The 18,932-nt window shown below is 39.7% G+C and overlaps 1 protein-coding gene and 1 pseudogene across 9 annotated transcripts in view; one reads left to right on the top strand and one right to left on the bottom strand.

The window, feature by feature from the left end:
- Positions 1 to 18,932, top strand: part of LOC106984159 (ankyrin repeat domain-containing protein 26-like) — a 197,336-nt gene that overhangs the window by 115,552 nt on the left and 62,852 nt on the right. For 4 of the 9 annotated variants that reach the window (XR_008292947.1, XR_008292943.1, XR_008292946.1 and 1 more), the window contains exons 13-16: positions 8,810 to 9,022; positions 11,082 to 11,253; positions 13,906 to 14,052; positions 17,983 to 18,076. The exons of 3 other annotated variants lie outside the window; for them this stretch is intronic. The gene's annotated coding sequence lies outside the window, so the exon portion shown is untranslated. Of the gene's footprint in view, positions 1 to 8,809; positions 9,023 to 11,081; positions 11,254 to 13,905; positions 14,053 to 14,791; positions 16,203 to 17,580; positions 17,922 to 17,982; positions 18,077 to 18,932 lie in introns of those variants that run through there. 2 more of the 9 variants (XR_008292944.1, XR_008292945.1) reach the window with 2 other exon arrangements.
- Positions 2,476 to 5,240, bottom strand: LOC106987927 (dnaJ homolog subfamily C member 10-like; annotated as a pseudogene).

Genomic DNA, 18,932 nt, shown 5'->3' with positions numbered 1-18,932 from the left:
GGACCTGGCGTTTGCTTCTCTTTTCAGTATTGTTATGCTTTGGGGAGCATCTGCCACGACATTCACATGCATCGTGATGGTGGCACAGAAAGATGGTGGAAAGGGCTAGATACAGCTCCTTTCTCACCGCTCTTTTTTTGCAAGGTTTTTCTTCTCCCAGTCTGTGACTTTTCCTTCTCTCAACCGTGTTTCTGAAGAGCAGTTTTTCTTTTTGGTGAAGTCATTTACACATTCATTTGTTCTTGTATGACTGTTGCTTTTGGTTTTCATATCTAAGAAATGCTTGCGTAGCACAAGGTCACAAAGCTTTTCTCTCATGCTCTCTTTTAGAAGTTTTATAGTTTTAGGTCTTACATTTAGATCTATGACCGATTTTATATTCTTTTTTATTTGTGATACAGAGTATGGATACAAGTTCATTCTTTCGCATATGCATATCCAGTTGCTCCAGCGCCATTTATTGAAAAGGCTGTGTTTTCTCCACTTTATGCCATTGCTCCTTTGTCATAATCAGTTGGCCACATATGTGTGGGTTTATGTCCCACACATAAATGACTTCTTGACAATATTGAATTTTTTAACCCCTGAACAGAGTATATATCTCTCCCTTGATAGAGGTCTTTTAAAATTTTCTCAGTTTTTGTAGTTTTTAGTGTATAGGTCTTTCTGTCTTTTATGATATTAACTGTGATTATTTTTTATTTTCAGTGCAGTTGTAAATAATATATCTTAAATTTAAATTTTTTGGTAATGTTTACCCTTGAGAGAGAGACAGAGCATGAGTTGGGGAGGGGCGGAGAGAGAGGGAGACAGAATCTGAAGCAGGCTCCAGGCTCCAAGCTGTCAGTACAGAGCCCAAAGTGGGGGTTGAACTCACAATCCAGAGATCAAGAGTCACAAGCTTTACCCACTGAGCCAGCCAGGCACCCCTTATTCTTGATTGAGCTTTGATAATCTCTGTCTTTCATGGGATTTACCCACTGCATCTGAGTTGTCAAATTAATTATATAAAGTTCATAATATTACTTTGTTCCTTTTTTAGTATCTGAATCTCCAGTAGTGTTACATTTACTAATTTCTGATATATTGTTAATACTTCCCTTGTTTCTCTTCATTTTGGGATCAGTCTTGGTACAAATTGATCCCTTTTTTTCACCTCCGGAAAACATTTGGTCTCACTGATTATTCTCTATCATTTTTCTGCTTTCTTTCATGTGATTTTTTATCTTTGAGTTCCTTTCTTCTGCTTGGTTTGGGTTTAATTTGTTTTCGTTTTCTAGTTTCAAAAGGTGAAACCCAATGTCATAGATTTCAGACCTTTCTTCTTACTCATCCCCTTCTTCCTCTTCTTCCTCTCATCTTCCTCCTCTCCTACTTTGTTCTCCCCCTCCTCCTCCTCCTCCTCTTCTTCTTCTTCTTCTTCTTCTTCTTCTTCTTCTTCTTCTTCTCCCTTTCCCACTCTGTCTCCCTCTCCCTCTCCTCCTTCTCTCCTCTTCCCCTTCCTGTTTCCTCCTCCTCCTCCTCTTCTTCTCTTCTTCTTCTTCTTCATCATCTTCTTCTCCCTTTCCCTCTCCATCTCCCTCTCCTCCTTCCCTCCTCTTCCTCTTCTTCCTCCTCCTCCTCTGTCCTCTTCCTCCTCCTCTTTCCTCCTCCTCCTCTTCTGCTGCTCCTCCTCTTTCCCCCCTCCTCCTCCTACTCTTTCTTCCTCCTCCTCCTCCTCCTCTTCTTCTTCTTCTTCTTCTTCTTCTTCTTCTTCTTCTTCTCCCTTTTCCTCTCCCTCTCCCTCTCCTCCTTCCCTCCTCTTCCTCCTCCTCCTCCTCTCCTGCTGCTGCTGCTGCTTCTTCTCCTTCTAGATGCTGTAGAAATCTATTGGCGCTATTTTACCAAAATTTTTCTCAATTGTGAAAAATTAAAATCAGTTCTTCAACCTTTAGAAAGAAAAAAGAAGAAAATCTCTTTACTATAATACACCATGAAAATAGGCTATCTGTTTGCCACATTGTGTGTGTCTGTGGGGGGGGTGGGTGGGTGTGGTTTTTTTTAATTACACTATGGCCACAATCCATTTCACACAAGTTTTCAGACAGGTAAATAAATACCAAATTATTTCCTTCCAGGCCAGCCACAAAACTTTAAGGAATAGACCCTAGACATGTATGTACTTGACAGAGCAGGCTCCTGGTTGAGCCAGGCAGTTTTAGTATCATTTCCAGGGGTCAGCAATCTATGGCCCGTGGACTGAATGTGGCTTGGCTTGTTTGTGTATGGCCCTGAGGTAAGACAAGTTTTAGATTTTTTAAAGGGTTGTACACAAAGCAAAAACAAAGTACTATGTGACACAAGTACATGGTCTACAAAGGTTAAAATAGTTACAGTTTGGCCTTTTACAGAAAAAGCTTGCAGACCATTCATTTATACCAATGTTGTACAGAATTCAGACGGTGCAGTTACAATTCCGAGATAATGTACCTTTATTGTGACCCAGAATGTAGCAACATCCTACAAAGATGTTCCTCTGATGTCATGGGTTAGAATTCCTTTTCTCTTTTTTCTTCATCTTCACATCATTAAAATTCATCCTCATCTCTCTCTCCATGAGTGTGGAGATTTTTCAATTTTTCATTTAGTAAGGCAGCGATTGCTTTTGCATCTCTGGCATCTATTTGCTCTCCCCAAATGTTTCTCTTTGCTTTTTCATAGGGGTAACATTTAACAGTCGGATGGGCTCTGATGCCAGCTTTCTGGCATGTCTGAGCCGAAGCCTGACAGTCTATTTTTCCAGCTTTCACTTTTCCTTTCATCGTCTTAGCCAAGAGCTTAAACTCTGGAGCAAAATTTTGGCAAGGTCCACACCAAGGAGCATAGAATTCAATCACCCGGTGATTTTTCCCTTGTATAACTTTTTCATCGAAAGTCTGAGTCATCAGATTTGTGGATGCTTGAGGTCGAAATCCCATGCCCCAAATCTCTCTTCTAGCCATTGTAACTGTGATACTGAAAAGCTTTATTTGGTTTTGTGGGGGGTAAGTCTTATCTCAGGGTATCTCTGAACATTTTCTTGGGCACAAAAAGAATGATACTGTTGGCAGTCTATACTGCCCACAGTAAGTGTCCAGTTAGTGTCCGGGCCATTCTTTTCCACTCTGGCATTAGGACTTGACATGGATGACACCATGGGAGTAGAAGTCAACCATCCAGACTTCATCATGGTTCCTTTGTGTAGCTAGTTCATTGAAAGTGGTGGGTGTCAGGGAGGTCACTGAAGGTTCCTAGGATCCTCTATGAATTCCAAGATCTGTTGTTCAGCAGAGTGATGTCCTTCTTATTCATGAACCTCGGATTGGTTGAATACAACTGTTGTTGGATCCGCCTGAATGTTATACGTGTTACAGGGTCTCTCGTGAACCGCACCATCTAGTGTACCAAACTAAAGCTGACCACGCAGATGCTTTGATGCTTTTTGTAACTCTGGCAATAAAGCTTGACATGGTGGACACCATGGCACAAACAAATCAACAAGCCACGGTTCCTGTCATCGGCAGGAACATTTTGAGGTCCAAGTGTGGCAACGTGAGAATTACCACTTTCTTTGGCAAAGGCTAGTATATCATATAGAATCTTCTTTCCATGATGAATTTCATATTCTTTGGTTCCTTGTCCTTTAAATACTGCTAGACATGGCTGAAATACAGAGAGATTACTACAGATGTCTGGCACAGAGGGACAGTCAGCCTTGCCAACTTGAATATGTTCACTTTTGAGTAGAGTTTTTAGTTCCCTCAACTCAGGATCATTTGGATTTTCATGTTTTCCAAAACTAAACGATAAGAGCCACCGATGATGAGCCAATCGATCCGTTAGTGTATTTGCCAAAAGTAGCTCAAAATCTGGAAGACTATGCATGATTTCCAAATATATTTCTCCAGCATCCAATGAATTAAGGAACAAAACGCTGCTTTTCTCTCTGGTATTTAATGTGGCGCCAGAGGAAAATAGGCAGTAGTACTTGTGATAATATCCAGACTTTTACAAAGTTTGTCCTGGGTGGCACAGTCCATCCATCCTACATTAGCCAGACCATCCAACATGCCCCTGAGCCTGAGTCGTGTCTATGAAGTTAAACAATCTCCTCCTTTGCAACAAAAAGTGATCAGCTGGCCAATACCAGCAGCAAAAGCAGTTTCTATGGAGTGAACACAATTTCCTGTCCATAATTCCATCACTGGGTTTCTAACGTGCTGCATGGCGAAACTCACCAAACTTTCCTTTGATCTGTCCCCGTGATATTTCACTGTGGCCGTTCCAGACCTAAAAAGGAAGAGGCTGGGAGATCCATTGACTCCCTTCATTCGGCAAAACATTCTATCATCACCACAGTTAACAGCACCAATTCAAAGTAATCCATCTACTTCTTTAACACAGTCTCTCCACGTGGGATCTAATTCATGGCCGTGTGAACATCCTGGGGAGTCAAAGTTCACAAACCACAGTTCTCCAGAATGAACAGCAGCATCCACTTCTCTTCTATTCAATGTCATGCTTTCAAGATCATCATCATAAATACCAAAATCATAACGATCATAATCCCAGCTTTCATACGGGCCACCTTCTGGATCATCTGCAAGTCCCTTTTCTCCGTATTTGTCATACTTTTCCCACAGATCTTCATCTTTGAGTACTTCATATGCTCTATTTATTTTTGAAAATCACTCTGTACGTTAGGATTATTCATTTGGTTGGTAGGTTGGTTGGTTGGTTGGTTATTTATTTATTTGTTTATTTATTTATTTAGTGTTTATTTACTATTGAGAGAGACAGAGATGGAATGCAAGTGGGTTAGGGGCAGAGAGTGGGAGACACAGAATCCAAAGGAGGCCCCTGGCTCCAAGCCATCAGCCCAGAGCCCGACATGGGGCTCTAACACACGACCTGTGAGATCATGACCTGAGCGAGCAGAAGTTGGACGCTCAACTGACTGAGCCACCCAGGCACCCCAGGTTATTCGTGTTTGTTTATTGTTTTTTGTTTTTTTTTTGTTTTGTTTTTTATCAGGATGTAGCTTCAATGCCAACTTCGTGAAAGCGTGTCTTATCTCTCTACTGCTTGCAGTGCTGGATACTCCAAGTAAACTGTAAAAATCCTGATCTGTGCCCACTAAAACGGCCACATACACTATTAGGAAACAGAATGACCCTTTTCACGTCCCGGACGTAGTCATTTTTGTTGAACCAGACTCCCATTCTTCCTCTTATACAAGTTCTGATGGAAGTGAACATTCAGATATACAGCTGGTTCCAACTGAGAGAATATGCAGGTTTGAGAACTTGTGTTCATGTTACTCCAAGAGCAAATCAAGCATCATGAAATTTTCTCCCAAAATGTCAATCTGTGTAGGGTCAGTAATCTCCACTTCCTCAGATCACAAAAGATATCAAAATACTTTGAGGAATCTGAACTTAACATTCTGTTTCTCCTTTCCGCCTTGAATCCTAAATGTCTAAATCTTCTCCTTACCTGCGAATGGTCTCTGGCTCATTTCTCACTCCTTGTCATGCAACCAAAACATACGTTTGTAAAGTATAGCGGTGGAGAGTAACACATATTCAGACTAAAATGAGCAACCAGAGGAAAATCGAGAACACATTGTCCAATACCACCATGGGACAAGTGGTTCTCTTAGGGGTCGTTCTCAGCGTGGGTGTGGTGGACTTGATGTGCGCCAAGCTTCAGGGCCAGGTGGAAACTGCTGGTAAACGCAGTAGGAAGGATTTCTGGCTGCCAGCAGCCCAGAATAGGATGTGGGGAGAGGGGAAGGATGGGGACATCCCATGAGAGAGACTGCTGGCATATGAAGCCTCCGGCAAGACTAGGGTGAAAAGAGCCTGAGTAACTGAGGCTTAAGTGTGAGAAAGGGTCGCAAGAAGCTGGGAAGCAAAGTCGGAAGAAGGGTGATGATGTAGGTAGTGAGAAAAAGATGGGGAGCTAGAACACAAAACCCATGGCAGGGGCGGAGAGGAAGGGAGGGGAGACAGGTGCAGAGGCATTGGGCTCTCCCTTCCAGAAGGACCATGCCTCTGCCACCGCCGCCGCCTCCCGCTCCAGCAGAACCCGGGGCCCGGCCCATGCCCACCTCAGTCTAGGGGGGTCTCCTCCTACAGCTACTCCCCCACCTTCAATTCCCGGCATTGGCGGACCCCGCCCCCACCCACCCAAGTGCCTGCTGTGGGCTGTGAACAAAGCACCTGCTCTCCAGCCACTGCCAGGGGGGGGCGGGGCAGGGCAGGGTGCCTTGGGAAGCTGGGGGAGGAGCCACAAAGGCAGCAAGGAGCACCGCACTTCCCTCTTCCTTTTTAATGTATACATTCAGTGCTATCAGTCTTCATGTGAGTGCTACTAAAGCAGGACTCTACAAATTCTACTATGTTTTCATTTTCATTCAGTTCAGAATCCTTTCTAATTTTTTCTTCTTTTTTCATTACTTCTTTGACCCAGGGGATATTTCGATGTGTTCTGTAGTTCACAAATAGTTGAGTATTTTCCAGAGATATTTTTGTGCTTGATTTCTGATTTGATTGCTTTGTGGTCAGGGAACACACTATTACGACTTCAGGCCTCTTGACTTCTTCCTTTATTAAGATTTATTTTTGACCCAGAACATAGTCTTTTTTGGTAAGTGTTCCATAGATCCTTGAGAAGAATAGTGGCGGCCAAGTCTACTATGCCCTTGCTGATGTTGAGCGTGTTGAACTATCAGACTATAATTGTGAATTTGCCTATTTCTCTTTTCAGTTTTATCAATTTTTGCTTCATGTACTTTGAAGCTATTAACAGATACATGAACATTTAAGATTGCTCTTAATTGACCCTTTTATGATTATACAATGACCTGTTGTTTATTGCTGGTAATAATTTTTTGCTTGAAACTGTTTTGTCTGCTATTCATAGAGCCACTCTAGCTCAGCCTTCTTTGGTCAAGTGTTAGTGTGGTATGTCATACTTCTGTCTTTTGAACAAATTTCTGTCTTGACATTTAAAGTGCATTTTGTATAGGTGGCATATAGTTGAGTCTTCCTTTTTTATCATTCTGACAGTCTGTGTTTTAGTTGAGGCTTTTAGACCGTTTCCATTCACTGTGATTTTTGAGATAGTTGATTTGAATCTGTCATCATGCTGTTTGACTTGCATTTGTCCTATCTGCTCCTTGTTCCCGTTCTCTTCTTTTTCCGCTTTCTTTTAATCGAGGAATTTTTATGATTCAGTTTTATCCATTTATTTATTTATTCATGTATTCATTTATTCATGTATTCATTTATTCACTTATATATTTAGGCTTCCTAGCTAGAACTTTTCAGTTTTGCTGCTTTAGTGGTTGCTTTAGGGTTTATAGTCTATGGCTTCAGCATCACAGTCTCCCTTCTAGTAATGTTATACCACATCGTATAGAGTTTAGGCAAATCACAAGAGTTGACTTCCATTTCTTCTTTCCTAGACAGATCCTTCCTGGGTCAGTGGGATTATAGTTTTCATGAAGTTTAGGAAGATTCAGGCCATTTTTTTTCCTGTCCCTTTCCCCTGCCTCTTTGGGCAACTGTGTATTTCCCACTTGAAGTTTTCTCCCAGGTTTCCAATGTTAAACTTCAGTCTTTTTTTGTGATGTCTAATATGTGTTTATTCCTACCCATCGTATTGTTCCTGGCTAACATAATTTACATCTGTGTAAGTGCTATTTGGTTTTGAAAACAATAGCTTCTATGCCTCTAGTTATCTTTCCATGCTTTGTTTGGAGATATAGTTAAGTTACTTACAAACAGTTGGATCCTTTAGTCTTGCTCTTACGAATTATTGGATGAATCCAGAGTGGTGATCAGCCTAAGGCAAATTATGAGTTTTTCGATCTTAGCTAATGTGAATAGATACTGTCCCTCGTGCTGTGGGAGCACCAGGCAGTGTTTCCTCTACTCTTTTCAGAATTTTTTTCCCTTGATGACTTCCTTCCAGGTATGCACTGGTTGTTCCTCTGCTGAATAGCCAAAGGGGACCCTGTGCAGATGCCCAGGGTTCTTTCTGTGCCCTGCTTTCTCCTCTCCTGGATGCTGACCTGTCATCTCTATCTGCCTTGACTTCACCAGACTCTCAGTTTTGCCACCATGACTCAAGGAGTCTGGTGAAATCTACTTAAATAATTTATTTATCTTGTTTCGTAGCCTGAAAACTCTCTCAAGGCAGTGAGTTTGGGCCTGTGTTAGGCTAACGTGTTTTGTTTTCAGGGATCATTGTCCTCAATTGTCTGAAGTTCCGCGTCTTGAAAATCATGTTAAAATTGTATTTTGTCCGTTTTGTTTTTGCTTGCTTCAGGTAGGAAGATCAATCAGTACGTGTTACCCCACCTTGGCCAGAAGCAGATTACAGTGGAACTTCGGCACATGCTCTAGACTGTCGAGAGTGCTTGTCTTCCTCCTTTGCTTAATTGCCTCCTGCTCATCCTTCATTCCTCAGTATAGTTATCTCTTCCTCAGGGACATCTATCTTCCTTGGGCCCAATCTAGATCAAGTTATGATCACAGAACTCTGTCTTCTAATAGGAACTATCTGAATTTAGAATTACCATTTGGGTTGTCTTTCTCCTTCACTAGACTTTAGGCTAATCGAGAGCCAGGGGTCTTCTCTATTGCAATTGTAGAGCAGAGTATAACATCTTCCATTGAAGGTATATATTTATTCAATGTGTGAATGAGTGAATTGAAGATGCACAGTCCTGTATATGCAAAAAGTACTCATCTATTTTATTTCTGTTTCTTCTCTGATGCAGATTATGCTGGCTTCTTGAAAATCCAAGATATACTTGTTTCCTATGAGAAATTACGGAAACTTAACAAAATCACTGTAAACTTCTTACGGGAAAAGTGACAAAAATGGACAAAATGGTTAGTGCACTACAAAACGAGCTATGAGAAGCCAAAGACATGATATCACGGTTAGAGCATCAAAAAGTGGAATGGGAACGTGAATTCTACAGTTTGAGGTATAGCATCTTGGCTTTAAGGAAATATTTCAGCTCTTTCCTTTTATACTACAGATGTGTAGGGGCAGTTTTGTAATTGCTGACTTACCTTATGGGATTTTCCCGGAAAGAATACTTGTTTAGTGTTGTGAGGTGTGCGGTTCTTGGAAATAACACAGCAAGTTCTTAACAGTGAATACTTCTAATAATTTAATGTATATTCCAAATCACAATTTTAATGGCCATATAAAAGTCCACCATAGTCCAAGAAACATCATTATTTAAGAGATTGAATTCTGCTTGTTTTTCATCTTTCAGTATTTTAATTAATGCTGTCAGGAATGTCTCTTATATAAATCTGTTTCTACATGTCTGGTTACTTACTTGGAATCAATTCTTCAATATAATATAATCTGGTTAAAGTATAAAAATTTTACAAAAGGTCTTGATCCATATTTTTAAATTATTCTCAGGAAAGTTTATATTACTTTCTGTACCTACCAACAGAGTATAAAATGGTCATTTTTCTCAAGACAGTAAAATTCGCCAAAATTGATTCCGTTTGCTTCTTAACATACAGGGGTTAAAAGGTAAAGTGGGGGTGCCTGGGTGGCTCAGTTGGTTAATCACCTGGCTTCGGCTCAGGTGATGATCTCGTGAGTTTGAGCCTTGCTTTGGGCGGGCTCGAGCCCTGCTTTGGGTGAGCACGAGCCCCGCTTCGGCTGAGCTCCTCTTCTCACACTCTGTCTCTCCCTCTCTGTCTGCCCCTCGTGGGATTCTGTCTCTCTTGCTCTCTCTCCACCCTCGCTCACTTGCGTCATCTCTGTCTCAATAAAAAATTTAAACAACGTAAAAGGGGGGCGCCTGGGTGGCTCAGTCATTCAAGCGTCCGACTTTGGCTCAGGTCATGATCTCAGGGTTCGTGAGTTCGAGCCCCACATCGAGCTGTGTGTTGTCAGTGCAGAGCCCACTTCGGATTTTCTGCCTCCCTCTCTCTCTTTCTCCCCCTCCTTTGTTTGCATGGGCTCTCCCTTTCTCTCTCAAAAATGAATAAACATTAAAAAAAAGTAATACAGAAAGTGATTACTGAGAAGTTTTTTCAACATCTCTGTCATAGGTAGATAAAATTATTTCAAAAGTGTATGCTGAAAGGTCATATTACTCTTTATTGTTTACTTAATTAATACGTATCCTGTGTTGTTCTAGAAGGGATGTTTTTTTTTTTTTTTTTTTCAAAGTCTTTATTTTATTTTTGGGACAGAGAGAGACAGAGCATGAACAGGGGAGGGGCAGAGAGAGAGGGAGACACAGAATCGGAAACAGGCTCCAGGCTCCGCGCCATCAGCCCAGAGCCCGATGCGGGGCTCGAACTCACGGACCGCGAGATCGTGACCTGGCTGAAGTCGGACGCTTAACCGACTGCGCCACCCAGGCGCCCCTAGAAGGGATGTTTAAGTGATTCCTAAAGTAGGTAATCATCAACAAGGTAAGTTGCAAGTGTTGTGGAAGAAGAAACAAAAAGTATAGGCAACAGATATTAGACTCGTCAGCCTAGTCTTGGATGACAGTAATCTGCACCTGTATGTTGTGGAAACAACATCCACAGATGCTGTCTTTCACTGCACATCATTTTTAGAGGTATCTGTAAGGTTTCCTCAAGTGGAAATTTTATTTCCAGTGAATTGATAAACTTGCTTATAGACAGCAACTTCTCTTTTTAATGAGTAACTGAATTATCTATCTTATGGAGGAATAGTTATACCTGTGGGAAAAGGGGTAAATTTCAACTCTAACTTTCCTGAATAATTTCAACTTTCCTTTCCTACAACATCTATCAGAGTTATTACTGACTAAAACTAAGTTGCATAATGCTTTCTCCTGGCTTCTTTTCAACTGTATATATGGTGTGGAAGAGATTGAACCGAGAAATTAAAAAAAACATGAGCCCTACAAGGAAAACAATTGGAGAACATAGAAATTTTTCATTTGGATAATAAGCCAACTTATGTGGAACCAGATCATAAAATGAACTTTTTATGTCTAACAAAGCAAATTTTAAAAGAAGCACATGTAATTGCAGATGTACCTTAAAACAAGAAGAAGAAAGAAGAAATGCTGATATGTTATATGAAAAAATTAGGGAAAAGTTAAGAAGAAAAGAAGACGAATATAAGAAAGATGTTGAAACAAAACAACAAGTTGAACTCGCTCTGAGAACGCTAAACATGGAATGGAAGGCCGCAAAAAATCAGGTAAATCAGTTTTTGATAAAAACTGTACTTCCATCAATATTACATAGTTTGGTATATTATACATATATATTTTATAGTATCCCTATGACTCAATATATATTATTTAGGTTTAAAATAAATTAAAACATGGGATCATGTTCCTTTGAACATTTTTTTAAAGTTCTCCTCCTCAGCTTTTGACCTTTTTTTTTTTTTTAACAGTATGAGACCAGAATCATAATGAAATGTGTCTCCAGGTTGTAGAAGAGCGCAGTGACACTCAGTGGCAACTTTCTCCAGAACAGAAGGCCAAAGTCTTACAAGATGGAAGTCTAAACAATCACCTTTGCAAGCAAAAGGAGCTAGAAATGGCTCATAAGAAAACTAATTCTAAAATATCTTTTTTTTTTTTTAATTTTTTTTTCAACGTTTATTTATTTATTTTTTTTGGGGACAGAGAGAGACAGAGCATGAACGGGGGAGGGGCAGAGAGAGTGGGAGACACAGAATCGGAAACAGGCTCCAGGCTCCGAGCCATCAGCCCAGAGCCCGACGCGGGGCTCGAACTCACGGACCGCGAGATCGTGACCTGGCTGAAGTCGGACGCTTAACCGACTGCGCCACCCAGGCACCCCTAAAATATCTTTTTTAGTTATTTTGAAGTACATGAGTGTATGTATTTGTATACATTCTATTTTTTAGTTATTATTATTTTTTTCTATGTCTCTCTCTCTCTCTCTCTCTCTCTCTCTCTCTACATATATATGTACATATGAAACTGAACTCTGTTCATCATGGAAACTATAGAGGATTTTAAAAGCACATATATTTTGCGGAGGAGCATGGGGGACGGTGGCATTTTTGCTTCACTGGATAAAATAATATTCTTGATTAAATGCATTTGTCTGCAACAACTAGTGACATTCATAATGTCCTCATCCAAAGGAGAGGCTTTTATTACTTTCTGTAGGCATTGATGAGCTTTCCCTAATCTCAAAACTATTTCTACTGGCAATATGTGTTTTGGTTTTGAACAGTTACTTCACTGCCTTGATATATTACTAGGTTAGTTGAACACTTCCGCTAATGGACAGGAGGACGAGTGTAGCCAGTTCACTGGTCATATTTTCGGCATCAAGTCTCCTACTTTTGAGAAAAGTAACAGTTTTGCTTCAAGTAGCATCCTATTTCATTACAAGGAACGTTTGATAACAATGGTATGCTGTGGTATATACTTAATGATAATTTATTGCTAGGTAGTTTATTCCTAATAAAATAGTTGAGTGTACTTCCCCTCTTTTATATTTATTACTGTTTTCAACATGAAGAGGAAATACAAGTTATTGCAGCGGTAAATAATCTCATGATTTTCTAAGAGATGTATAAATGTCACCTTATTTCCTATCAGTGTTTTGAAATCCAAGACTTCTTTTGTACTTGTGTATTTACACTAGAGAAGTGGCAGTGGTTGGTGCAAGAGCACTAGTTGTGGAGTGAGAAGACCTGGGGAGAGTCCTGCAGCTCACCGTTTTAATCTCTCCATTCTAGAATTGTGATAACCAAATGAGTTCATTGATGTATGTAGAAGTGTCTCTATTATAGTACAGTGCCTAGATTTGTCAGTTATGAATAGATATAATTCTTATAACTGACTATAGAAATGGTAGCAAAGTAGATATCTATGAAATAGTCTCAGGAAAGAAGAATTTTAGGAAATTTGATCTGTCCTAGTATATGCAGAGCTAAGGATTTTACTGTGAGGTAGCTGTATTCGATATCTACTGGAAACTCAATTTTTAAGTGTAGTCAGATTTATTAATCTTTTATTTCAGGCCTGTGGGTTTGTTGTAAATCAGAGAAAGGCTTTTCCAATTCTGAGATTCTGAATACTTTTCTCACAAATTCTTTTTTACTTTCATGCCTTCATTATCTTCAGTTAAAGTTCTGAACTTTTGGGAACTTATACTTGTCTAAAATGTGAGATTTGGAGCCAACTTTATTTTTTTCCAGTTGGATATTCACTTACTGTAACCTTCCTTCCTACCTTTCCTTCTTTTTATGTTTCTTTATTCATTAGAGAGAGAGAGAGAAAGAGAGAGAGAATGCAGGCAGGGGAGGGGCAGGGAGACGGAGAGCAAGAATCCTGAGCAGGCTCCTGACTGTCAGCACAGAGTCTGATGCGGGGCTCTAACCCACAGAATGTGAGATCATTCCCTGAGCCAAAATCAAGAGTCAGACACTTACCCAACCGAACCACCCTGGCACCCCCTGCAACCTTTTCATTGTTTAAACATAGATTATACTCTCATTTCAAAGAAAATCATGATACTGCCATTTTATTGAGTGCTATCTGAAAATATGCTTTATTTTACTTAGCTTTCTGATAATCATGAGAAAACACAAGATCGGTTGCATAAAAACCACATGTTGCAGGATGAAATTGTCGTGCTAAGACTGGAAAGAGACACCATAAAAAATCAGAACTAGGCAGGGAGATAACACCTTTTGTGTCTTTAACTGAATTCAGTGAACAGGAATGTGTGTGTTACAAAAAGACGGTGAACTGATGTATGTGTTGATATTTCTTAAAGTACGTATGTGAGAGTTGTCTATTATTAACATAATTTAATAATAAGATGATTTAGAAAATCAGTAACAGAAATGTCTTATTAGGTAGTTGCGAGACAACTTCAACAAGAACTGGCTGATACTCTGAAGAAACAGTCTATGTCAGAGGCTTCCCCAGAGGTTACGTCCCATCTTCGTCTGAAAGATGAAACACAGGATCTCAAGAAGAAATTAGGTCAAATCAGAAGTCAGGTATGTAATAAATGTAACCTGTCAACAGCTAACTTATAGCTGGTTAAATCATATAAAGTGCTTTAGGATACTAATGTCCATGGACCGCTTTCTTTGGTATTTTCATTATAATTAATTTATTATGATTTTAGTATCTTTACAATGCATTTATTTCGTAAACTCTGCCTTCCCTTCTACTATTTGTGTTATACATTGTTTTCTTATAATACTCTTAGGAAAGTTGAGGCTTTTGTATCCTTCCTCACAGAAATTGAGAGACTTCTTTCGTTCTTTAAAATTATTTTCACAGTTTTTTAATTTATTTTGAGAGAGAAAGAGTGAGAGAGAGTGTGTGCGTGCATGTTAACAGGGGAGGGGCAGAGAGAGGAGAGAGAGAGAATGCCAAGCAGGCTCCATGCTGTCAGTGTAGAGCCGATGTGAGGCTCAGTCTCATGAACCGTGAGATCATGACCTGAGCTGAAAGCCAGAATTGGATGCTTAACTGACGTAGCCTCCCAGGTGCCCCAAAAGACTTTTGTCCCCTACTAAACAATGTTTTTAATGATATCTCTATTACCGTGATGAGGCGAGCTGGATCAAATCAGAAGATAATGTTTAATGGAATGTTTCAGATAATTGTCTTAGTTCTCATCTTCCCTTTTGGGAAGAATGTGTATTGATTTCAGGATGACTTGTACAGAAAGATCACTTAACAAACCACTTGAACTTAGGCATTTCCTTCATTTTCTTTGCCTTTTAGACATATTGTCAAAGCACGGAAATATTCAGATCATGTATAGTATGGACGCCCAAAAGCGAGAATTAAGAACATTCTCTGTGTCCTGCCATTGGGTTTTTTTAAAGCTTTTTTGAGGTACAATACACATACCATGAAAGTCACCCATTCGCCACGCACAGTTCACTGTCTCTGTGTACACTCATGCAACCATCACTGCCATCAAGTAGAATGTTTTCCTCACCCTGGAAGGAAACCCTTACCCGTTGCCCCCAGCCTCAGGCAACCACCAGTCTACTACTTGGTGTCTCAATGGAGTTGCCTCTTGTGAATAGTTCATATAAATGGAGTCACACAATGTGTGGTCCTTTGGGACTAGCTAGCTTCCCTTAATGTTTTCTGGGTTCATCTGTGTTGGTTACAGCTTATATCAGTGCTTCATTTCTTTTTATTGTCAACAGTACTCCATTGTGGGTTAAGGCCCTTGTTCATTCATCAGTTGATGGACCTTTGGGTTGTGTCCACTTCTTGCCTATTAATACTGCTGCTTATGAACATTCACGTCGTCCTTGTGTGGACATCTGTTTTTAATGTCTCTGCCATCAGATTTTATCCTCTGAGTTAATTGGGTTGATTCCACCATCTCTCAGCCGTTACTCATGCTGTCCTTACTGTCTTTTTAGTTTCTGTTCCTCTTGAGTAAACCTATGTTATTCAGACTTGGCTCACAGTCTCCTTTCCAATGAACTTTCTCTGACTGTTCTAACTCCCATTAGCTTTAACTCTCTTGACTCTTGTCATCTAGCCTGTGCAGAACAATTTAGTCCTTTATTTGACAGTGTTTTTATTTTTTTCATGACAGGTAATTTCGTCTTCCTAAGTATAAATTTAAGGGATAGTAATATTTGATACGTGTGGTACTTATCCTTGTATAAATTGAAAATATTTTAACTTAACAGTTTTTCCGATAAAATTAAGTACTTTATACCATATCAATAAATTATTCTTGGAAACATTGGTATAACAAAGCTTTTATTCTAAATGTATGCTAAGAAATGAAATGCTAAATTGAGGGGTGCCTGGCTGGCTCCAGTCCGATCAGAGTCTGCCTTTGGCTCAGGTCATGATCTCCACGTTCTTGAGATGGAGCCCTGCATCGGGCTTTCTGCTGTCAGCAGAGCCTGTGTTGGATCTGTTGGGTCCCTCACATTCTGCGCCACTCAGACTCGTGCTCTGTATCAAAAAATAAACGTTAAAAAATGTGTGTATATCTCTATATACACACACACACTTATATTAGTAAAACTATTAACGAAAGCACTTAATCAAATAGAGGAGAAATGTTCAATCAAATGTTTCGTTTTTGTTTCCCTCTCACTATGATAAAGCACGCTAAATTTGTCTTTCTTCATTACACAGCCAGGACTGGGATTTACACATTTATAGCACTTTACCAACTGCAAATATCTGGGGACAGCTTTTCTGATATGCTGTTGCCACAAAGCCTTAATCTCTTCATCGGAGTACATGCTAAAGCAGCCTAACATAAACAGTATGGACATGAAATGATTGAGGAACTTTAGCAAGACTCGATTATTTCCATGTAGGTGGCTTTCCCTTGCCTCTGGTGGTCATGTAAAGGATCTACTACTCAGTCAAGGAGGTACTATTTGTACCGTAGTCTGTGAGCATTGTCCACAGACAATGTGGACCTGTCCACAGGTCCTTTGTTTTGAGAGAGAGAGAGAAAGAGAGAGAGAGATTGTTGGGAAGGGCATGTAGGGAGAGAGAGAAAAAGGGAGAGAGAGAGAGAGAGGGAGGGAGAGAGAATCCCAAGCAGGCTCCTCGCTGTCCATGCAGAGCTCGATGTGGGGCTCAATCACATGACCCTGAGATCATGTCCTGAGCCGAAATCAAGAGCCAGATGCTGACCCGACTGAGCTACTCAATTGCCCCAGTAGGTGCTATTATTACCTTCATTTTACAGATGCAGAGATTGAGACATGGAAGTTTTAGATAGTTTGCTCAAGGTCATACAGCTCATAATGAGCAGAATTGGGAATTCAGACCCAGGCATTCTGGCTCCTACTCGGATATTGCTTCTCAAATTCTTCCATGAAATATCTTGTTGTCACTGAAAACAGCATGTTCAGTTTTCTAATCATGAGAATAGCAACATCATTCACCTATGTGAATATGTAAAATCATAGTTGATGTGGTGCTTGGAATATGAAACTAGAAATGTTTACCATAAGGTAAATTCCTATATTTCCTCCATTTGACCTGTAGATACATTTGTACATTTATCTGATCATATATTATTTAAAAACATTAACAGTGTTAGTTTTTGTAGGAGAGTAAGTTTGGTAAACTATTCTGTAAGAGTATTGAAACATTTAGTCTTTATAGGCCATAGTCTCTGTTGGAGAAGCTGAACTCTTTTGTTATGACCTCAAAGTAGCCATCAGTCAGCATGTAGAGGAGAGTGTGGCTGGCTCCAAAAAGATTTTACTTACAGGAGCGCTTGGGCGGCTTAGTTTGGTGAGCGTCCTGACTCTTAATTTCCACTCAGGTCATGATCCCAATCCCCACATCATGAGACCGGTCATGAGACCGAGCCCCACATCAGGCTTTGCCCTGAGCTTGCAGCCTGTTTACCATTTTCTCTGTCTCTCCCTGTCTCTCTTCCCCACTTCTGCATGCTCTCTCTCTCGTCTCTCTCTCAAGTCAAAAAAAACCATTTAGTTACAGAAACAGGTGATGGTGTTCTACTAGATTTTCAGTAGTTAAAGTTATTTTTTTCTTTATTTTAGTTGCAAGAAGAACAGGAACGACATGCAAAGGCAGTAAGATATGCTAAGGAGATGAAAGATCATATGCAAAAGTATAATTTAAACCTCACAGAAAATAACTTGTTTATTTATAAAGCAGATAAACAGTGTAGTATGGGAAATGTATTAGTTATGCCAGTATATCATTGTTAAGCCGGATACAAATTCCAGCATAGAGCTATTTTTAAATGCAGAATTGTGGCATATTATCTCTCAATTTTGCACCTTATCCACAAAACACAATGAGAAAAATGGCACAATTCCCAAATCTTCCTCTTGACAAAATTTTAAGAATGTCTGCAATGCGCTCATTTCTTCAGAAAGTATATGGTGTTTTTTTTTAATTTATGTGTGAGAATAATTATCTTAAGATCTGAATTTTAGGCTACAGGTTAAAAATGCCAGGCAAGAAGAAACCATCAAACATCAAGCGGCCCAAATTCAAGATCTTGAGCGCAACATGATAAAGACAAGTTTGGTAAGTCGGTCTCTTAATGTCTGTCCTATTGAAAAGGAATCCTTATTTCAATAGTAGTAGTACATAAGAATGTTTTGGATCCTATGGAAAATCTCACTGCTCCAAACGTTTGGTTGATATTGTTCCTACTTGCTACTAGTGATGTAATTCTTCTATATAGACGAAGTTGATTGAACTCATAAAGTAATGATGTTTATAGTGAGATTTTCATAAAAACATTGTGACAGTCTAAAAAAGCAACATTTTTTATATCCCACTGAGACTCAGTTTTAGTCCACCTTTGGCTACTGTTAATAATGCTGCTGTGAACGTTGGCATACAGATGTGTGAGTCCCTGCTAATATTTTTCAGCGTGTTTCAAATGTCCCCAATCTTTGAGTGATCATTTGATCTTGAATTCTGACATTCTCTTGTAATCTCATCCCTTCAGTGAGAGTTTGAGAATGGGTTATTTTAATAATGATTTGTTGTAATTTGTAATTACAAGTTTGCAATTTATTCTCTTCATCAACAGTGACCAGCAGGTCATTATGCAAACGTCCTTCTCAAAGGAATGGACTTTTCTCTTTGTTGGATTTTGTAAAGGAAAAGAAATGCCAGTGAAAAAGTAGAAATGTCTGCTCCCTCAGGGCCTTACCTGGTAACATAGTGCTCCTACCATTGCAAGTTCAGAAACTCATTTTTTTCCCATTCACTTGAGTTAATTCGCCTTTCAGAGATTTCACAATTCAATCTCAGAAAAGACTAATGTGTCATTCAGGATTCTAATTTATTGATATGTAGTGAAACCCCAACTGTTTTCTAAGCGGAACAGTTAATGTCATCCCACTCTCACCCTCCTTTGTAGGATTCACAT

Source organism: Acinonyx jubatus, chromosome E4 (assembly GCF_027475565.1).
Source record: "Acinonyx jubatus isolate Ajub_Pintada_27869175 chromosome E4, VMU_Ajub_asm_v1.0, whole genome shotgun sequence".
In the NCBI taxonomy this organism is placed as follows: Eukaryota; Metazoa; Chordata; class Mammalia; order Carnivora; family Felidae; genus Acinonyx; species Acinonyx jubatus.
Note: the sequence above shows the minus strand (reverse complement) of the source record. Positions and strands in the feature narration are given on the sequence as shown.